Genomic DNA, 14899 nt, shown 5'->3' on the forward strand with positions numbered 1-14899 from the left:
CAAAAGTCATAGTTATAAAACTCATCATAACTCTTCATGCAGCAAAAGGGAAAATAAAATTTTAATGATTACCCAGGGAATGTAATCAACATTACAATCAAAGACAAAAGAATTAATACAACCACTTTGGAAGATGTTTGGCTAGCAATATCTATAGGAACTGAATATACCCCAAATGATAAATACTCCATGTCTAGTACATATCCAAAAGAAATAAGTACTTATGCTCACCAAAAGTCATGTACAAGATGTCCAAGGCAGCACTATTCATATTAGCCAAAAACTGGAATCAACTCTAAAGCTCATCAACAGTGAGACATACGATAAATTGTGGTATGTTCATGGAATATGCACAGTATACACAATGGAATACTATAAAGTGAAAATGAGCAAATTACTGCTATATTCAGGAACACAAAATTAACACTGAAGGTGTACACTGAAGAGTATATATTATAAAATTCTACTTCTAACAAGTTCAAAACTATTTTATGATGATAAAAGTCATAACAGCACCAATGTCTGAAGGAGAGAATAATCACTGGGATTGGGCACAAGACAGGTGTCCGGGGAGCTGATAATTCTATGATCTGAGAGATGGCTCTAGGTGTATGTTCCCACAGTAAAAGATAGTCAAGTCTATGCTGATGTTTGGGCCATTTTCCTATGTTATACTTCAATTTAAAAGGTCTCTTCAAAAAAATTTACCTTTACCAAAGAAGGAGGAGGAAGAGGAAGAGGAAGAGGAGGAAGAGGAAAAAGAAGAAAGAGGGGAGGGAAGGAAGGAAGGAAGGAAGTCAAACCATTAAAGTAGATTCATCTGGTACCGAACTTAGATTTAAGTGGTTTCTTAGGTTCAAATGCCAGCTTTGAATTATCAGACTGTGACTTTGGTTAAAGCATTACTCAAATTCCTCTATAAGATTAAGATGCAATCATTTGTTCATCCAACAAAAATTTATTGAGTGCCTGCTATTATAGTTACTTGGGATATAGCAGTCAGCAGATCCTTACCCTCATAGGACCAATATTCTCATGGGGAAAGGGGAAAAAATGCCGGCTCCGCCTACCTCACAGAATTTCTGGGAATCTCAAGAGGAAATCATGGTAACAACCTGCTTCTCAATATAAGGTTTGTGGACCAGCAGTATGAGCACCACCTGTGCATTTATTAGAAAGACAAGTCGGGCCCCACTCAGAACTACTCAATTATATCCTCATTTTAACAAGATCCGCAGGTGATTTACATGCACATTAAATTTGGGAAGCACTGCTATAGTATTTTGTGAATCATAAAATGCTGTCAAATGTAGGCTATTATTATTATTAGTCATGCTCACCAGGAAATGGCCACAACCCTGCTCTGTAGATAGACACATTCCTATTCCAGAAAATGAAGGATATGAGGGTGTGAAAAAGTACATGTTTGCTCCCATCTAGAAAGCTGCTCTACTTCCAGGTATGTTGTTTTGGAGTGTTTCTTTTCGGTTTGTTCTTTAGGTCAGCCTCAGTTCTCCAAGTCAATAGACCCCTGCCGATGAAGATGCTATTGATAAACTTTACTGCTGGGTTTTTCAAGTGGTCGAAACCCATTTCCTGGTCATTCGACAGTGAGCCCAGGAAAAGTGCTGTGATAAAGTAATAAGATGCTAAACAACACAGACTTTAGATTTATGGAGTTTTATTGGCCTGTTGGCATGTCCCAGATTCATTTTGTGTCTTTCATCTCCTGGCTGGGGGTGCCTAGCAAAACTTTTTCCTGCAGGCCGTTTGGTGGATCTCTAACCAGACTTGTCCCAACAATGCCTGTGTGGAAGTGAGACCCCAGGAAGCAATGGATTGCTTGGCAGGAAAGGATGTTGTTCTGGGACTAGGGACTAATCAGCCCTTCAACAACTGTGTTATAAGAGAAACAGTACTTTGTCTAATTTCTCCTACAGTAGTGTTACTCGAAATTTAATGTGCATACAAATCACCCAGAAATTATATTAAAATGCAGTTGCGGGAGGGGGGGAGTGGAGAGACACCTGGGTGGCTCAGGTGGCTCTTGATTTCCTCCCAGATCATGATCTCACATAGGGCTCTGTGCTGACGGTGTGGAGCCTGCTTGGGATTCTCTCTCTCCCTCTGCCCCTCTCCTGCTTGCGCATGCTCAATAAATAAATAAATAAATAAATAAATAAATAAATAAATAAGAATTTTAAAAATGCATGTGGGATTTACTAGATCTGAAGTGGGACCAACAATTGTTGATTTTTAATATGCTCCCAGGTGATGCTGATACTACTGGTTCCCAGACCTTGAGTAGCAGGATCCTATCCCACAAGAACTCAAAAGGAACCAGCTGTAATTTTCAACCACTAGGCTCTTCCAACGTTCATAACGAGGTCTTCTGAAAAACACCAATGTCCAGCAAACCCAAGTAAGTTGACTTACTGGTTCTTTAGGAATTTAGAAACTAAAAGATCCATATTAAAATTATAAATATATATTTAGATATAACTATATTAAAAAGCCTGGAAGGAAGTGCATTAAAATGTTAAGATTTGTATTTTCTCTTATTCCTGCTTTCTAAAGTTTCAAAAATAAACATAATTATGTAATATAAAAACAATAAATATTAGATTTTAAAATGTATATGTTTACAAATTATCCTAATCCCATGCCAAACACTACATACTGGGTGAAATGTTCTTGACTTTTCCCTAAATGTCAAAGAGTATAACATATATTCAGATTCTCTCTGATTCTTTTCTCCACCTACCCACCATAGGACAGCTCTGAGCGCTGAAAGGTCAAGTTGTAATGGGCCCCAAACATATCCAACATTCCACTTTCTAAGGGAAAGAATTGCTTTTTTGGTTTTGCCATCTGAATGGTGAAAATGCACGTGGCTTCATTAATAGTAAATACTTCTCTCTATGAGCCTTTTATGATGCAACAGTCCTCATTAGAAAACTCTGGACTTGCCAGAAGCACTTTGTGAATGTCTACTTTGATTGATAAATTCATGATTATCATAAAGCAATTCAAAAACAAAAACTATAATTAAATAGAGGTCATTGTTGATGATTTGATCCTATAAGCAAGTAGAAAAACCACAAGAATGGCAAGGCAGTCTGACCAGGGCTTGCTCTCTTAGCTACTGACTTACACCATTTCTAATGATGCCCAACATTTCTTGAGTGCTTATTATGCACCAGGGGCTGTATTAAATATGTTAGGTGGATTTTCTCATTTAATACAACCTATTTTCCCTTTTTTACAAAAGAGAAAACAACAGTAGAGAGGCAAAGTAACTTACTTGTGGCTACACAATGGGTGGCAGACAAGGCAGGAAGTGACTGATTCCAGGCAGTATGTGTCTCAGAGACACTTTGGAGAAATCAATGAGCCCTGTCGACAATATGGTATATATCAAATCATCTCAGATTTGTTTTCCAACTTCCTAGGCTTATAATTAATCCCCTATTTTTTCATTATTTTTTTTTAAGTTCATTTACTTATTTTGAGAAAGAGGGAAACAGTGTGAGTGGGGGAGGGGTGGAGAGAGAGAATCCCAAGCAGGCTCCGCCCTGTCAGCACAGGGCCCTACAGGGGACTCAAACTCACCAACCATGCTATCTTGCCCCTGAGCCAAAATCAGGAATTGGAGGCTTAACTGACTGAGCCACCCAGGTGCCCCTCATTAGCTGTTTTGATTATTCTCACCCACTTACTGTTTTGTAGTCACTAATTAACTGCAGTTTGTGCACTAGGAGCTTCAGAGAAAGACTTCTTTATTTTCCTAAATTGACTCCCATGTGGATTCTTAGAATTTTCTTGTATTTTTTTTAAGTTTATTTATTTTGAGAGAGGGTGTGTGTGCATGCACATGCATGAGCAGGGGAGGGACAGAGAGAGGAGAGAGAATCGCAAACAGACTCCGTTTTTCCATGTTGTGAGTACAGAGCCCTACGTGGGGCTCAGACTCATGAACCATGAGATCATGGCCTGAGCCAAAATCAGGAGTCAGAAGCTTAACCGAGTGAGCCACCCAGGCACCCTGAATTTTCTTATTTTAGAATAAAAATTGAGTAGATATGTTTATAAAAGGATTAGAGCTGCTTTTTCTTACCATCATCATTATCATCATGTGCTCTGGTTTTCAGTCTTATTTTGTCTTCATTTTTCTCATTTGTGTTGCCCTTAAAGTTGTAAGTTCCTTTTGGGCAGGAGCGTCTTCACTTGAAAACAACAAACGAGTAGGCGCCTGCGTGGCTCAGTCTGTTAAGCGCCGCAGACTTCAACTCAGATCATGATCTCACGGTTCAGGTCATGGTCTCGCGATTGGTGAGTTTGAGCCTCACATGGGGCTCTGTGCTGACAGCTGGGATCCTAGAGCCTGCTTCGGATTCTGTGTCTCCCTCTCCCCCTGCCCCCCAAACACACACAGTCTGTCTGTCTGTCTGTCTGTCTCTCTCTCTCTCTCTCAAAAATAAATAATAATAAAGAAAAAGAAAAAGGAAAAAAACAAAAACAAAAAAAAACAGAGCTACAAAATTAAAGACCAAAAGGAAAACAAAAAAACCTGTTAGTGATGGTTGCTTCTGGGTTGATGCAATTGTAATTTTTTTTTCTTTTCTGTACTTTCCAAATTTCCCACAAGTGCTTATAATTAGGAAACATTATTATTTTAAATCATTTAAACTTTCCTTATCTGGACAGTATATGTTGATTTCTACAAAACATCTCATCAACACTGAAAAAAATCTATCTAGTAATAAATGGAAGTGAAGTTTTTATGTATGTGTAGAGCTGTATGTGTTAGAGACCTCATGAGAAGGAGCCCCTCCATCTGGGAGAAAGGAGAAGGTCACTTTAGTGACCTCACCACTGCTGCCTTGAATCTAAGTGGCTCAAGTACACAACCTACGGTGAGCTTCCCACAGCTTTCACAGAATAAAACCTGTGTTCCATAGGAGAGGGGGTAGGCCCCATAGTAAACACAAGACTTGCCACCTTCCTCAGGTCAAGGACTATCTCAGAGTCCTAGAAATACTTTTTCTAGGTAGTGTGATTGTTCTGAAGTTTTGTTTGCGATACTTTTAAGCACAGACTCTGATATAAAAGTTACTGAAGTTGATCAGTTCTGGAAAGATCTCTTTCATTCCATGTCAAAGAAGGAAAGGGAGCTACAAAGACCTAGGTTTTTTTAACAGGGATGTATTTCTCTGGCATCATGGATATTTTGAAATAAGTAGAAACCATTGCTGTCTACTTTCTAATGCTCTGTTCATTGTGCATTCTGATGTCACAAGCTGTAACCTAGTAACCGCACAGTACGTAGAGTTCTATTCATCACCCAAGCGTGGCTAATAGGACAGATGGTTGACAGAATGACAGACAATATGCGTGACTCAAAGAGGAAGTTGCTACCATCTTCTCTGTCCACTGAAGGAATATATCCTATGTGCTGGAAGCACCAGGGCAGATCCCCAACTATCCTTGTCAGAGCAACCCTGAAATGAAGATCAGAATGGCTGCCTCAAGAGGCATATGGGTGCCTCAGTCAGTTAAGCAGATGACTTGGGCTCAGAGCATGATCTCATGGTTCTTGGGTTTGAGCCCCATGTGGGGCTCTGTGCTGACAGCTCAGAGCCTGGAGCCTGCTTCCGATTCCGTGTCTTCCTCTCTCTCTGTCCCTCCCCTGCTCACACTCTGTCTCTCTCTCAAAAATGAATTAACTGAAAAAAGAAATGTCTTCCTCAAGATTTGGGGCTAGACCCCAAAGCAGAAATTACAGGTGACAGGTGAGAGTTGGGACACACTTTGAGATGAAGTTCTCTAAGGAATAGTAAAATCTTGTATAATGCTTCTGGGAGGAGGGATGAAGGGACAGTTTGACAGAAGTTCTTCCTTAATTCCTTCTGGAAATACAGGTTTCCCTCTGGACCAGAATCCTAACAAGGTAGCTCAGTGCATCTTTGAAAGACAATTGGAAACCTGATATCATGATTTGTAGACTGATTGACTGGGTTCAAATCCCACTTCTGACAGCAATTGGAAGTAGTCGCTTCACTCTCTCAGCCTTGGCTTCCTCATCTTGAGATAAATGATACCTGATTCATAGAAATGCTGTAAGGATCAAATGAGGAAATATGTATGAAGTACTATGTGTATGTATACAAAGTACACAGTAGACCTACAAAAAAATGATAGCTATTACTAATTGTGTGTGTCTGTCTATATAACGTTGTGCATATATACTTTTCATACGTGTGTATATATAAGGTATCTTATGGCAAAGAAATATGAGAAGCATTCTGGTTTGGGTTTTGGGTTTATTGGAGGAGGTGATTAATAGCATATGAAATGCTGTAGGTGTCAGACCCCCAATAATGAGTCCAGAAAACAGTGCACCATGATAAAGTTATCCTGTCTTCTTGTTTAATGGCTTTCCAAACACACTGAGAGTCAGTTTAGATAAAATATTGTGCAAGTGTCTGTATGTCAAAGAAAAATTTCACAGAACAGAGTTTGGCTGAAAAAGAAGAAGACATAATTCAAGTCTTCTTCAAGGGGAGAGAGAACTTAACTTCCCTAGAAACAAAAAAAGCAGGAAGATTTCTAAGGGCTGAGGTTAGCTAGTTGAAAAGTACTGGAGGACATTAGTTTGGTCAATGTGATTAGGCCATCTGTGTTTGCTGACACCAGTCTAGGTTCCTACCCTCCTACAGAAACTGGGAGACCTGGATGCTACCTTTCTTGATGATAACATTTCAAAGGATGTCTCCCAGGTCCCTGAAACAGATGGTTCTCAGTTGTAAAAGGGGCAAGCGGCTAGGAAAAGATTTACATCTCAGATGGGCAAATAAAGAATTTACAATTATAAGTTTTCTAAAGTAAATGCTCTAAGACAAGAGAGGTCAGTGACCTACTGTCGCTAAGAAACCTGTCTAAAGTTTAGTCAAGCTGAGGAAAATAAGGCCATCTTGGTCATGTTCCTGACTTAGCAGGATCAGTCAATGTATCAGTCACAGAGAGCCACCTAAGGCATGTTTTCCCTGATGCCACCAGGAACTACCTGTCCAAAACAAGTTCCCCACCCCCATCTGTAATAACCTGTCTCCTTTCTTACCTGTCTGGACGTTCCAACCATTTGAGTCATTCCCCTGTGTCAGATGACAAAGGTGAGTGCACAACTCATAGAAGGCCACTGTTACAGTGTTGGTGAGATTTGGGGGACAGCAATGAAGGACCTATCTGCACCCTGCTGTCAGGGCAAGGCCCTCAGCAAAATTTTGAGGTACACAGAGGCTCTCCAACTTTTCTTCCCTTCTTTGTTCCCCCTTGCTGTTTCAGACACACTGTGCCCCCAGAATCTCTCCTCTTCTTTTCTTTCCTCCCAAGAAACGTGTTCCTGAATCTTCTACTAAAATGTAAAAAACTGGCTAAAAGCTTAGAGAAAGCCAGAATGTTTGTGTACTAACTAAATTGTGAGATTAAGACCTGAGCTGAGATCAAGAGTCGAACACTCAGCCAACAGAGCCACCCAGGAGCCCCTGTCTGCTAACTAAATCTTAAACTAAGGGAAATTCCTGATTCTGATCAACAGTGAGCTAGAATTTTAAAAGACCTCCTCCTTGTTGGCAAAACTGCCCCTTCCCAGCAAACGGCTGCCACAATGAAACACAGGACAGGAAAGCACCAACAGGGACCCAGCCTGACAATGAGAAGTGCTGGATAGCCCTAGAGTGGCCCAGAGCCAGGCTACTGAAGTGAGTGCCTAGACATGGAAGTGGATGGGGATTCTGAAGGTGCTTGAGGAAGAATATCCAAAGCATATGTCTAACCAAAGCGAAGTGATGAAAACCAATGTTTCCTACCTGTTACTTTTCCCTCAAATGAGTTCTACAGCTGAAAAAATTATGAGACCCCAAAAAGGACCAGGCTGTTCAATTTTATCCCTGAAGCATCATCTCAAGGCTTTCCTTCTATTTTATGGAAGTTTATCATACTGCAAACACTAACTAAATTGCTTCTATACTCATACCCTCCAGCAATGCCAGCTTTAATGTATGCCTCCAGGGAACAATTAAATGAGTTAATATATGTAAGGCAAGAAAAGAATGTCTGGTGCATAATAAGTGCTATATACATATGAGCTATTGCATTATATTATTATTATTATCATTATTATTATTATTACACTGCAGTCCTGATTGTGAGGGATTTTTAGCAAAGCCACGGGTAGAAGAGTGCCCCAATTAGAGCTGCTAGGTCAGTGCCATAAAACAGAAGAACTCAGTAAATTCCCAGAGAGGAAAATGTAATCATCCTGTTCTTTGCAAAGATTTAAGATGGCAAAATGGATGGTATTTTGGGGAGATAGACTTCCCCAAGGTCTTGCTACCTTGCATCAGTGAAGCCAGAAGTCAACGGAACCTGTTTTTATTTGGGGTTACCTCTAGCCAGCACTATAGATACGTGTGAGATCTGGATGCGGAGGGCTCACAACACTAGTGATGTCTCTTAAGATATTTCTTGTGAGAAATTCATCAATAAAGCTAACATAAAGAAAAGTGATATTTGAAGGACAGTGTTTCTCGATTCCTGTTCACATCCTTGAAAGTGACCCGCTAGATTTATTACATAACACTGAGAAGTAGCAATAGCAGTTCTGTTTCCTGGGGAAAGCCAGCTTCCAAAAATTGCAGTAGATCTGTTGATATAGGGTAATGTAGTGCTAGACTGGCCCGGCAGGGTGGGTATTTTGGTCTTAAAAGGGAACAATACAGTAAAGATAGTTTGTGTTTATGCCTGACCTAAATCTTTCACTTCCCCTCACATAAGAGAAGCAGATGTTCAGTGGAGAGCTGGGGAGGGAATGGGGGAGACGAAGGAAACGAAATGAAATTATGGTTCGAGTTATTCTTTAAAACATCAACCAGATGTTCGTTATCTAATGTAAGTGCTTAAAACCTCAACACAGAAGAATCTCTTCATCTTCATTAATACATTAATTCTCTATGCCCTACTTACTTCAGCTTTTCTTTAAAGACACAAATGTAGTAAAAGCAGAGTCAACAATTACACGAGCCATCTTTTCAACATATGCTGCTGAGACAACTAGATACCCATAAGGAAAAGGATTTAGACGCTTACTTTACACCATACACAAAAATTAACTCCACGTGAATCATAGACCAAAAATCCCTTACCAAATGTAAGCATTAAGGGGTGCTTGGGTGGCTCAGTCTGTTAAGTGTCTGACTTCAGCTCAGGTCATGATCTTGCAGCCCAGGAGTTCGAGCCTGGGGCCAGGCTTTGTGCTGACAGCTCAGAGTGTGGAGCCTGCTTCGGATTCTGTATCTCCCTCTCTATCTCTGCCCCATCTCTGCCCCTCCCCTGCTCACACTCTGTCTCTCTATCTCTCCTTCAAAATAGTAAAGAATTAAAACTATACAACTTGTAGAAGAAAACATAGGAGAGAATCTTTATGACCTGGGTTAAGGAAAACAAAGATTTCTTAGTATGATATCAAAAGCACTATCCATAAAAGAAAATATTGATAAATTGGACTTCATAAAACCTTAAAAGCTTTGCACTTCAAAAGACACCATTCACTATAAAAAAAAAAAAAAGACATCATTAAGAAAATGAAATATAAGGGGCACCTGAGTGGCTCAGTCTGTTAAGCGTCCGACTTCCACTCAGGTCATGATCTCGTCGTCTGTGAGTTCAAGCCATGCATCGGGTTCTGTGCTGACAGCTGGGACCCTGGAGCCTGCTTTGGATTCTATGTTTCCCCTCTCTCTGCCCCTCCCCGGCTCACGCTCTCTCTGTCTCTCTGTCTCTCTCTCTCTCTCTCTCAAAAATAAACATTAAAAAAAATTTTTAAAAAGAAAATAAAAGGACAAGGCACAAACTGGGAGACAATATTTGCAAATTATATATCTGATAAGAGACTTATAGCCAGAATATATAAAGAATGCTTACAATTCAATGATAAGAAAACAAACAACCCAATTTAAAAAATGGGAAAAATTCTGAATATACATTTCACTAAAAAAGGTATACAAATAGGCAACAAACACATGAAAAGATACTTATCATTTGTTACTAGGGAAATCAAAATTAAAGTTGCAATGACATATCACCTCACATCCACTAAAAAGACTATAATCCAAAAGGCAGACAATAGCAAAAGTTGGTGAGGACATGGAAAAACTAGAATGCTCATACATTGTTGGTGGAAATGTAAAATGGTACCACTACTTTGTTTTTTTGTTTTTTTGTTTTTTTGTTTTTTACTTTTTTTTTAGACATTTAGAACTTTATTTTTTTTTAATATATGAAATTTACTGTCAAATTGGTTTCCATACAACACCCAGTGCTCATCCCAAAAGGTGCCCTCCTCAATACCCGTCACCCACCCTACCCTCCCTCCCACCCCCCCTCAACCCTCAGTTTGTTCTCAGTTTTTAACAGTCTCTTATGCTTTGGCTCTCTCCCACTCTAACCTCTTTTTTTTTTTTTTTTCCTTCCCCTCCCCCATGGGTTTCTGTTACCTTTCTCAGGATCCACATAAGAGTGATACCATATGGTATCTGTCTTTCTCTGTATGGCTTATTTCACTTAGCATCACACTCTCCAGTTCCATCCACGTTGCTACAAAAGGCCATATTTCATTTTTTCTCATTGCCACATAGTATTCCATTGTGTATATAAACCACAATTTCTTTATCCATTCATCAGTTGATGGACATTTAGGCTCTTTCCATAATTTGGCTATTGTTGAGAGTGCTGCTATCAACATTGGGGTACAAGTGCCCCTATGCATCAGTACTCCTGTATCCCTTGGATAAATTCCTAGCAGTGCTATTGCTGGGTCATAGGGTAGGTCTATTTTTAATTTTCTGAGGAACCTCCACACTGCCTTCCAGAGCGGCTGCACCAATTTGCATTCCCACCAACAGTGCAAGAGGGTTCCCGTCTCTCCACATCCTCTCCAGCATCTATAGTCTCCTGATCTGTTCATTTTGGCCACTCTGACTGGCGTGAGGTGATATCTGAGTGTGGTTTCGATTTGTATTTCCCTGATAAGGAGCGACGTTGAACATCTTTTCATGTGACTGTTGGCCATCTGAATGTCCTCTCTAGAGAAGTGTCTATTCATGTTTTCTGCCCATTTCTTCACTGAGTTATTTGTTTTTCGGGTGTGGAGTTTGATGAGCCCTTTATAGATTTTTGATACTAGCCCTTTGTCCGATATGTCATTTGCAAATATCTTTTCCCATTCCGTGGGTTGCCTTTTAGTTTTGTTGGTACCACTACTTTGGAAACAGTTGGGCAGTTTCTTAAAAAGTAAACATAAACATAAACGGCTCACAATTCTACTCTTAGTTTTCTACCCAAGGGAAATAAAATCTATATCCACAATAAATAATAGTTCATGAATGTTCATAGCAGCATCATTCATAATAGCCAAACCTGAAAACAATCCAAATGCCCATCAACTGGTAAATGGATAAACAAAATGTGGTATGTCCATACAATGGAATATTATTTAACAATAAAAAGAAGTGAAAACTGATAAATGCTACAACATGGATGAAACTTGAAAACATTATGCTTAAAGAAGCCAGTCACAATGGCCAATAATGTATGATTGCATTTGTATGAAATTTCCAGAATAGGCAAATCTACAGAGACAGAAAGTAGATCAGTGGTTGCCTGGGGCTGGAGGAATGAAAATATTCTACAATTGAGTTGTGATGATCATTGCACAACTCTATAAATTTACTAAAAACCATTGAATTGTACAGTTTAAATGGCTGATTTATATGTTAAATTGTACCTCAATGAAGCTGTTAAAAAAGAATACATTGATCTTTAAACTGATCTTCCTGACAGAAAAGGCAGAAGCAAAGAAAACCATAGAATACATAACTTTAATAAAATACAGAACCTTGGGACCCCTGAGTGGCTCAGTCAGTTAAGCATCCAACTCTTGAGTTTGGCTCAGGTCATGATCTCACAGTAATGGGATAGAGCCTGCACAGAGCTCTTACCCTGGGCATGGAACCTGCTTAAAATTCTCTCTCTCCCTCTCCCTCTGCCCTTCCCCACCTTTCTCTCAAAAAAATAAATAAATAAATAAATAAATAAATAAATAAATAAATACACATATATAACTTCATTCTTGTTTTTTAAAAAAGGAAGCAAGTAAATATACTTTTGGAAAGTCTTTTTTCCTCTGAAAATGATTTATAAGGTATAACTTTGTTTACATAGTAACAGCTCAGTGCTTATTGCAGTTTCATCAAAAACACTTTTTTAAAGAAAAAAGAAAAGGAAAACCCAAGGTGTTCCATACATGCTATTTATTATAGAGGACCTCAATAAAAGTTGAAGGAATGTTGTTAGGTCTTAGTATAGGCACAGAATTCTAGGTGGAGCCAGAATGAGAAATTGCAGAACCAAGTTTTGGGTACTGTGACTCAATACTCACCAATTACTCTGAGAAGCTAAAAGAATGATTGCTTAGCAACCCTCTTTGGCTGTGCTTCTCACATATTTTTCTCACTGGGGCTTTCACAAGGTTTCCACATAAGGCAATCCAAAACTGAGTTTACCAATGAGTCCATAATTTTCCTACCTATGTTCTGTAGCTGATTGAAAGGAGATTCTCATGCTCAGACTATAGATGTGTAGACAGAAGATGAGGGTCTGATTTACACTCTTGCCCAGTAGTATGACCTTAATAGAGTGGGCTGAGGACACATATAGGTAAATAAGACTTTTCTCAAAAAAGCAGCTTTAGATCTGTCCCCAAGGCCGTAAAAGTACAGCAAAGCCCTACATTTATGTACCTGGAGTACTTAAGAGATATCCTTGGCCTAAAAGATTTTTAGGGGAGAATCTGGTAACCATCTGTACCTATCACTTATGAGCTTCAATGTACCTTCTCTGGAGTCATAAATTTGCAGAAGAATTGAATCTCCTTGGCTCCAATGGGTGGTGTTGGCCCAAACTACACACCAGCACCCTAGCACCCCTGAAACATAACTACACTTAGCTATTGAATAGACCTATGTAGCTCTACTTCACCCGAGTGCATTCTAAAAATGGCATAGTTGACACTGAGATTTTCCTTCTGAAAAAAACCACCCATCACACAAGACCATGTCATCAGCACAGAAAATAATGAATACCTTCATATTTGATATGTCAAGAGGCATACCATCTGGTTTATCTAAAAAAGCTGGCACAAATTATCATAAGTTAAATAACTGGGTGGCTCAGTTGGTTAAGCATCTGACTTCGGCTCAGGTCATGATCTCACAGCTTGTGAGTTCAAGCCCCATGTCAGGTTCTGTGCTGACAAGCTCAGAGCCTGGAACCTGCTTTGGATTCTGTCTCCCTCTCTCTCTGCTTCTCTCTCTCTCTCTCTCTCTCTCTCTCTCTCTCTCTCTTTCTGTCAAAAATAAACATTAAAAAAAGTTTTTTAAATAAATAATAATAATAATAAATTTAAATAACTGGGTGCAGCTACATTTAACACCAGCTAAAACTGGAATTCATTAAGGAGCTCACTATGTTTCACAACAGAAACTGTGATAGAGTCACTGGAGAAAAATAAAAAGCTTTGGACTTACACAGACCCTATTGTGTCATTCCAGATATACGTCATGATAATCTCAAAATGTTCTTAATCTCAACAACAACAACAAACCTGATTAAGTAATGGGCATAGGACTTGAATCGATATTTCTCCAAAGAAGATATACAAATGGCCGATAAACACATTAAAAAATATTCAACATCACTAATCATTAGGGAAATGCAAGTCAAAACTACCTTACATTATGTAAGCTAATAAAAAAAAACAGAAAATAACAAATGTTTGTGTAGATGTAGAGAAAGTGAAATCCGTATGCAGTCTTGATAGGAATGTAAAATGGTGCAATCTCTACGGAAAACAGTATGGCAAATCCTCAAAAAAATTAAAAATAGAGTTACCATGTGATCCAGCAATTCGACTTCTAGGTATACACCAAATTCAAATTAAATTGAAAGTAGAGATTCAAAAAGGTACTTGTACACACATGTTCACAATAGCATTATCCACAATAGCCAAAGATAGGAGCAACCCAAGTGTCCATCAGTGGATGAATGGACAAACAAAATATGTTATATTCATAATGATGAGATATCAGTCAACTTACAAAGGAAGGGAATTCTGACACATGCTACAGCATAGATGAACCTTGAGGACATTATGTAGGTGAAATAAGCCCGTCACAAAAAGACAAATATTGTATGATTCCACTCATATGAGGTACCTAGAATTGTCAAATTCATAAAGACAAAAAGTAGAATGGTGGTTGCCAGGGACTGGGGGGAGGGGAGAATGAGGAGTTGTTTAATAAGTATAGAGTTTCACTTTTGCAAGGTGAAAAAGTTCTGGAGATGGCTTGTACAACAATGTGAATATATGGAACACTACAGAACATTTCTCTTAGAAGTGGTTAAGATGGCAAATTTTATGTCATGTGTAACTTACCACAATGTAAAAATTCCTTTAATGCTCTTAATCAATTTCTCCAGCAGGTGAGTCATCATGACGTTGCAGAACTGGGTCCAAAGGCTGCCTGATTCAAGCAGGATGCTAACACTACTGAACCAGACCTGTGGTCTCATCAAGAAGAAGGCTGATTTTGAACTACCCTTTTGGTAGCTGTTGTATGTTGGGCTCATCTTTCAGGGCTTTCACCACATCTTTCCCAGGCTTAATATTTGAGAAGTGAAGACAGAAACAGTAAAATTAAGATGAAAGACCGTGGTCTCCAAAAGTTGTCTTTGTTTCCACTTGCCATATAATTTGGGCCTCTGTTTTTGAGAAGGCTAGAAA

The 14899-nt window shown here is 39.1% G+C and overlaps 1 long non-coding RNA gene across 1 annotated transcript; it reads left to right on the forward strand.

Annotated features, from left to right (window-relative positions):
* Positions 1-2281: 2281 nt before the first annotated feature.
* LOC131512612 (uncharacterized) lies at positions 2282-14825 on the forward strand. Its single transcript, XR_009262211.1, has 2 exons — positions 2282-2422; positions 14596-14825. It is a non-coding gene; the product is annotated as an uncharacterized LOC131512612 (long non-coding RNA).
* The last annotated feature ends 74 nt before the right edge of the window (positions 14826-14899 follow it).

The sequence above is a fragment of the Neofelis nebulosa genome, chromosome 5 (assembly GCF_028018385.1).
Source record: "Neofelis nebulosa isolate mNeoNeb1 chromosome 5, mNeoNeb1.pri, whole genome shotgun sequence".
In the NCBI taxonomy this organism is placed as follows: Eukaryota; Metazoa; Chordata; class Mammalia; order Carnivora; family Felidae; genus Neofelis; species Neofelis nebulosa.